We start from the raw sequence: 7,945 nt of genomic DNA on the forward strand, positions 1-7,945 counted from the left end.
ACGCCATTAGCCTGCCCCTGCTCAAATTAATCCCCGAGCAAGCTTCCTCATTGCCTACCGGTGCTCCCCGAACCTACCCCGACACCAATCCCCTACTAGGTCGCCCTACCGACGCTCGCCGTCGAGGTTCTTCTCTGCCGCCATTTGGCTCACCGTAGATCCGCCGCTCCAGTCGTTCTCCACCCTCGACAAGTGTACCACCCGAACCACATCACCCCGGTGCAGCTCATAGACCACACCCCCACCCCTCTCCGATCTCCAGCACGCCGGAACACCGCCGCCGTAGTCGAGCTCTATCGCCGCCACCTTGGGCCATCGTCGTTCCACCCCCTTCGGTCGACCCCGACCTTCACATCACCCCAGCAAAGTCCGCTCTAGCCTCCTGATCATTCCTGACCAGTTCCCCCTCGCTGCCGGTGACCATCATCGCTGGAATTCGGCCGGCGAGTCTTGGCTCTTCTTCCCCGGCGAGCCCGGGGACTCGATTGCAACAATCTAAATCTTTCTGAGGGCCTGGCTGCAAGATTCCAGCCCCTCCCTTCAATTCAAATCCCTGATCTTTGAAAATTGGTAGGAAATGGTAGAAAATTAAAAAATGCCAAACCAGTTTTGTTTGAATCATTAAAGTAAACTCTTGAGCTGAATGAGTGAATATTTTGAATTAGAATAAATATTAGGAAATGGGTGTGCTAATTAGATCTCTTGATCCATAGCTATGCTGTTGTTGAAATTTGAAACCTAGGATGTGTGTCTCATGTATAGCTTTATGTAAAATTTGTAGACTCAGAACTGTTCCCTAGCTATGATGTTTAAGTGTCTTTGTTTTATATTGATGAAAGCTTTAGGATTTATTCAGGGGTGAATCTGTTAGTGTTTGTAGCTGAAAATTTTACTCTAACTTCCTTTCAGCATGTGTAATCCATGATAAAATTTTGGATACTAGTAGCATAGGTTAGACTAAGATATAAATTTAAGCTTAGATTCAAAGATAAATCATGAATAATAGTTCTGGTTTATGAAAATTTAAATCCCTTGGTGACGTTCACTTGGTCTTTAGAATTATTCACTGCAGACTCCTAGGAGATCTCATAGATATCGTCTGCGAAAGTAGTCGTATCTACATGTAATGCAAACATCACATTCAAAGTGTGCACATAAAATTATTTTACTTCACGATACAATTGCAATCCAACACTCATTTAACATATTACTCATATAACAACCAAAAAGATCTAAAACTAAACTTAGGTAGAGCTTTAAGTGGACAACTAATTAAAATTGACTATTTGTTGAGGTATAGAGCTGATTGAAAACAAAAGGGTTTTAGCCGATAGAATCAGCAAAGGAGGGAGTTATCTACATAGTTTTTAGGAAATCTGCTGATTTCTGTTTGGAAGAGAAATCGGCAGGAGCGGTCCCTGTGTATGATCAGAGGGGATTAGCCGATTTGGGTTCACCTAAGGTCAAATCTGCTGATATAGAGAGGAACGTTGAAGGTACAGTACTCCAAGGATAGAAAAAGGAAAGTCTATTCGATTGGTTGGTGCATTGGCCTTGGCCTTAACCGATTCATGTGCATCAGGTCCAGCCGACTGGATGTCTACTGGTGCTAGCTGATTGGCTAAAGCTGTATCGGCCGTGCCTAACAGAGACTCTTATTGTGTTAACTTGCCGATCTGTGGTGGTGTGTTTCGGTAGGTGCAGCCGATATGCCATCTAAATCGGATGTCTAGCTGATCACTGTGCGCATCGGCATAGCCGATTTGTGTTTTTAGCAAACTAGTCAATCTATGAACATCGGCACGCTAGCCCATCAGGGTATGTAACTATTCAATATTGGAAGTAGCCGATTGTGCAACAACTACTCGACTCGTGTAGCATGTAACTATTTGATTGCGCATTGGTAAACTAGTCGAGAGTGTGAACATCGGCCGAGCTGATATGTGCGCATGTGCTAGATTTGTGAATCGGCACAAGTAGCCGATCAGTGCATTTGCAAAACTAGTTGATTAGTGAACATCAGCTGAGCCGATTTGTGCACGTGTACTAGTCGATCGGTGAATCGGCATATTAGCCGATTTACACATTGGGCAGAACTAGTCGAGTGATGTATTGGCATAGCTAATTGATTAGTGCGAGTAACTAGCCGATGGTGCATTGGTAGATTAGTGGAACTATGTATCAGTACAGTCTGTGTCTTGGCGTATTTAGCCGATTGGTGGGTCGGTTGTGTAGCTAGTTTTCACCCTTAATGTTCTCCTATATTTACTGGGTTATATCAGCCGTGTAGCTGATTGTCCTACTCTGCACTAACTGTGCCTAACTGAGATGTGCTTAAGTGTTATCCTAGGTAACTAGGTATGGCTGCATCGGCTTGATTACGTCGGTAAAACAATCGATTGACATCTAGCCGATGGGGCCATCTAAACTGGATCCGTTACAAGAACCAAATAGAATAGAACACTAATATTGGACTAGGCTGATGAGATCACAAGCGCGGAACTAGACTAAAAAGAATGTGGCTGAGGGGCTTGTGCTGATAGATGTGTTGCTAAAAAGGGCGTGTGGTGGGTAGGCATATAGCCGATGGGTGTCTACAGACGCGCAGCCAAAAGGCATGTGGCCGATAGGGGTGTGTTCTATGGGTGTATAGCTGAGGGGGTGTAGCCAAATATCTTAGCTGATAAATCGGCTGGTATAAGTGTGCTGACAGAGAAGGGTAACTAAAATGGATTGGTTATATCTGGCCGTTATAGAAAATGACCAGAATTGGCTTGGATCAGCTGATAACAAGAACCCTAAGATCGTGTGTGCATCTCCGATACATCGACTATGTGCAGCCGATGTAGGATAGGACAAAAGAATTGTATCGGCAGTAGCCGATAGTAGAAAGATAACCGTATCGGCTAACCAGCCGATGGTAGAAGCATATCAAATGAATTGCATCGGCTGACAGCCGTTACAATGAAACATCATAGATTCAATTGGAATGGATGCTTAGCGGCTGAGCTAATAGCCGATGCTGAAGCATAGCTACAGAGATGTATTAGCTAAGCAGCAGATACACACGAACTAACAAGGATCCTTATACGAAAAGGACCTTAAGGAGACTACAATCAAGACAAGGACAATGTCTTGATGGCAGGGACATGAGCACTCGTATGAAAAGATTAACTAAACATCACACATCTCTATCACAAAAATATGAGCTAACACTACCAAACTTATCAACAATGCAACACGAAAGACATTCTATTTATCAAACATGTTATTTACTCTTTTACTAGGCATTCAATTATCAGGTATTATCTAAATTGTTTAGTTACATTAGGTAACAAGGTTGATTACCCTAAACATCTAAACTAAATACATTAGGTAGTATACTTGGTTATCTTAAGCAAACAAACTAATTACACTTAACATCTTTATGCAACAGATTAATCAAAATAAATGGTTTAAATAAACAACATGTAAAATTTAAATGAATTTTATAGAGCAATGCACTTTAAAAGGCTATAAAAATTACTTACCATTGCTTTAGTCTAATTACATTTACTGTAAATTTATCAGGATTTTATTTAAAGAGGAACTATGCCACAAAATTAAACAAGAAAACACATTAAATGATTAAGATACATTTATAACTGTAGTTCTATACTAGATCTGGGGTTCAAAATTTATGGACATGTTCTACTGTACAAGAGTAACATTTCAACATATTATCATAATTATTCATGAACCAGAACTATTGTTCATGAATTTCCTTTGAATCTAAGCCTATATTCATAACTTCCGTTACACTAGGTTTCTGACTCTCAAAATTTTATCATGAACTAAACATGTTGAAAGAATGCTAAGGTTAAATTTTAAGCTACAAACAGGAACGATGCATTTGGAATTAGTTTATGAGGTTTTCATCAACATACATCAAAAATATTCAAACATCATAGCTAAACAATAGATCTGGCCCTACAAATTTTACACAAAGCTATTCAAGATATGCATAACTTATGTTACAAAGTTCAGCTATAGCACAGCTGTGAATCAAAAGATCTAATTAAAGCATCCATTTTCTACTAATTAAATCACAGCACAAGGTACACAGATTCATCTCATGATCATAACACAAAAGTTGCAGTATTTAACCCAAGGATTCAAACCCAACTAGTTTGACATTTTTACCATTTTTCTACTATTTACTACGATTTTCCAAATTTTCAGCCAGAAATTTCAAGAAGGTCCAGCGCAACACTATTCATCTGAGTCATGGGTTGTGCAGATAGGCCCCTGGAATTCTTCCTATTGTTGTGTGGAGTCCCTGGTCGCGATTTTTGGAACAGAAAAAACTCAGTGAGCTCGATTTCGGCGATGGGGTGCTTCCCGGCGGCGAGGGAGAGGTGGGGGAGCCTGAGGGACACAAGAGCTAGCTTTGGATTGGCTCGGTTGAAGCCGGAGTGGCTGGAGGAAGGCCGGCGACGGTCGGGCTTGGTCACGGCGGCGATGTTCCGGCATGCTAGGTGTCAAAGAGGCTCGGTGAGGTGGTCCAGGGGCTTCCTCGAGGTGATGTAGTCCTACTAGAGTGATCGGCGAGGGGTGGGAGCTGCTGGACGGCCGGGTCGACGGGGAGGCCGAAGCGGCGGCAGAGGAAGGTCGACGGTGAACATCAGTGGGACGGTCTGGTGAGGGGTTTGCGCCAGGGTGGAGTCGGGGAGCACCGGTAGGGAGTGGAGAAGCTCGGCAGGGGGGGTCGAGTAGAGCGGGGAGGGGCTGATGATGACTGCCCACGGTGAACAGGGGCGGCGGCGGCCATGGCAGCGGGTGGTTCTGTTCGAAGAAGCAGAAGAAGGAAGGAAAGGAAGAGGAGGGCGAGAGCAAGAGAGTAAAGGAGGGTATGCTGGCACTTGTTTGCGGACATAAGTAGGAGGAGGAGGAGGGCAGGGGCACGGCACAGGTGACAGCGGCGGCGACAGAGCAGTGAGAAAACAGAGAGGAAGAAGAAAGGGAATTTTCCCAAGGACCTGTGCACAAATTTAGAAAATACAGGGGCCTAGGTGTAAAGAAGAATTTAACCACTGTTCTAGAGTTCAAATGAAAAAGTGTTTAAAACAAAAGTTGTGCAACTTTTCAAATCCTACAACTTTGTTTTAGAGTTTAAATTCAAAAACTCAAAGAATGAAGTGTAAATTTAAAACCTTGGACTAAAATCAACATTATAATGTTTTTGTCCTAAAAGGTGTAAATTTCATAACATTTAGGACCTAAATGCAAGCATTTATGACATGTCATGATGACTTGACCTAATGGCAAAAATTTATGACATGTCATGATGACTTGACCTAATTGCAAGCATTTATGACATGTGATGATGACTTGACGTAATTGTAAGCATTTATGACATGTCATGATGACTTGCACCTTTTTACACTTTAGCCCTTAGTACCTTTGAAAGTTACTTTTATAATTCAACTGCGTGCATTAAAGAGCTCATACTTTTGAATAATTACACGTAGGTCCTCATTTTCACAAACTTCACTCAACTTCACACAAATCAACACATACATTACAAACGAAACTTTTGGGTAAATACACATTTTTTTACAGGGGGTAAAGTAAGAAAAACGTGTTAGCAAAACTACCGTTCACTTATTTTGAAGTTACCTCCTATCCAATTATATTTTGCAAAAACAACCCTAGTTTTTCCGTAATTATAAAAATACCCCTTTTACTTGTATTTAAGTTTTTAAAAGCTTCACATAAACACACACAAGGTTTACACTAACACGCACATACTTCACACTAACAAATAATGTGCCTAGCTTGCCAGTACATGAACTATCACAGAGCCTCCGGCCAAAAGGATTTTACAAAGGCGAGGGCGTGGCTGACACACGCGACCGGGGCTTCTGAGAGGAACTTGACGACCTTCTGCGGCGCTCTGCGAAGTCGCTCCAGCAAGGGCCGCTCGCCTGCTTCACCTTCTTCTGGTGGATCCACCATGTCCAGCAGCTCCTGGGCGGCCCCCTGAGGTCCTCCAGCTCCTTTTGCCGCCGCTCATCCTTCTCGCTCAGCGTCTTGATCTGCTGAAGGCTGCCGACAAACTGTTGTTCGGTGTCGGCGATGACCTTCTGCAGTCTCTCGACGTCATCTGTACAGCGATACAGCATATTCTTCACGTCAGTAAGCAGCTCTTCTTTATGTGTTAAGATTTTCCTAAGCTCTGCGGTGAAGATATTTTCAGAATTCAAGACAAATTGCTAAGTGGAAGTACTCGAGGGAAGAAAGGGCTTGCCTTGGTGCGCTTTCTTTTGTTCTTTGAGCTACTCCTGGTGCACCTTCTTTTGACCCTCAAGTTGTTCCCGGAGCTCGGAGTTGGCCCTTTCGAGATTCCACAGATCATTCTTGAGGAGCCATGTCTCCCGAGTCCACTCTGCCTTCAGCTTGTCAAGTTCTCACCGGAGATAAATGTTCTTCGTCAGCTCCTCGGATATGCGCTTTTCCTTGGCAGCAAGCTCCTGGTGACCACTCACGATTGTTTTCAACTTCTTGGATTTCTTCTGTGAGTGCATGATCACGTTCTGCATAGAGGGGGAGATTAAGACAAGCCATTCAACAACGCATACAAGCAGAAGAGTTGTCACGTCTTACCATGGCAAAATCGTATAACTCCTTGTAGGCCTTCTTGAAGGTTTTTATGTTATTGGCCGTCAGCATTGGATCATCCACCAAATCTATGGTGATGACGTTCTGGTACCCGGGCTCGGCCATCAGCAGCTCTCCAGGATTCGAGGTCCCCGCGGCTTCTTCAGAAGGTGATTGCTGGGCACCTGCACATCAGGAGGCATTCAGTACATAATGTCTGGGGTCTAAGAAGCCAGCCGAGGGCGGTCAGACGCTTACCTGTGCCATCCACAAGAGTGGTGTCAGGGGCCTTGACTTGTTCCTCACCACCAGCCCTGGCTTCGGCTTGTTGTGGCTCGGGGGATAGCAGGTCGGGCAGCGTCGTGTCTGCCTCGGGGGCTGGCCCCTGGGGCGTGGGCTCCTCTTGGGCTGCTGGCTCGGGGGCTTGAGTTGCGGCAGCCTGTTTCGGCTTGTGCTTCACAGCGCTTGCAGACCTAATGAAGTCGAGTCAGCTATACCATTACAAATCAAAAAGAGCAGAATGTTCATTATGCAGCAAGATGCAAACTTACGGTGCAGACTTCTTCATGACAGCCTTCTTCACCCTCATAGTCCGTCATGTTTTGGTCGCAATACCTGTTGCTGGCGGCGGGGTTATACCAGCTGGTGGCATGGTGCCTGCCATGGCAACGGTCACCACTCCTGTCGCAGAAGCAGATGGAGCTGATCCCACCTCTTCGCGCTCGGACTCGGAAGGAGAAGCAGAAGGACTGCAAACGGGGGAGTTGTCTCAGTGTGCAACAATACCAATATTTGGCGATTCAACAAGGCAGCAAACTCATACCTGGAGGACTCAACTACTTGTGCTTTCCGCTTGCGCACAACCCGACGACCCTGCGGGACCGTAAGCAGAGTTTCGGTCAACTCCATGGCTGGTCCGGGGGAGTTGTCTCTCCTCGCCTCCCCCTTGGTTTCCTTCTCCGCCAGGGGGCTCCCGTCCTCCGTGGACTCGCTGCTGTGCAGAGCCTTGGCTACTCAAGCCCTCTTTGCTTCGGCAGCAGCGCTGGGGAGAAGGTGGTCCGGGCGAGGGATGTCAGGTTGTGGAGGGTAGCTGCTGTACAATTCTGTCTGCCCCTGCAGAAAGTTTTCAGTTAGCCGTGGTAGAACAGAATTTGTTTTCAACATAAAGTATTCGAATACTTACCGGCTTCGGAGGCTTTTATGCAGTAAACAGCTACGGGACGTAGGGAACTACATTCACATCTAGTAGCACCCGTCCGACCTGGGTGAGTGCAGCTTCATCCGTCAGCTCCTCTGCGCACATGCG

The sequence above is a fragment of the Panicum hallii genome, chromosome 8, assembly GCF_002211085.1.
Source record: "Panicum hallii strain FIL2 chromosome 8, PHallii_v3.1, whole genome shotgun sequence".
Lineage (NCBI taxonomy): Eukaryota > Viridiplantae > Streptophyta > Magnoliopsida > Poales > Poaceae > Panicum > Panicum hallii.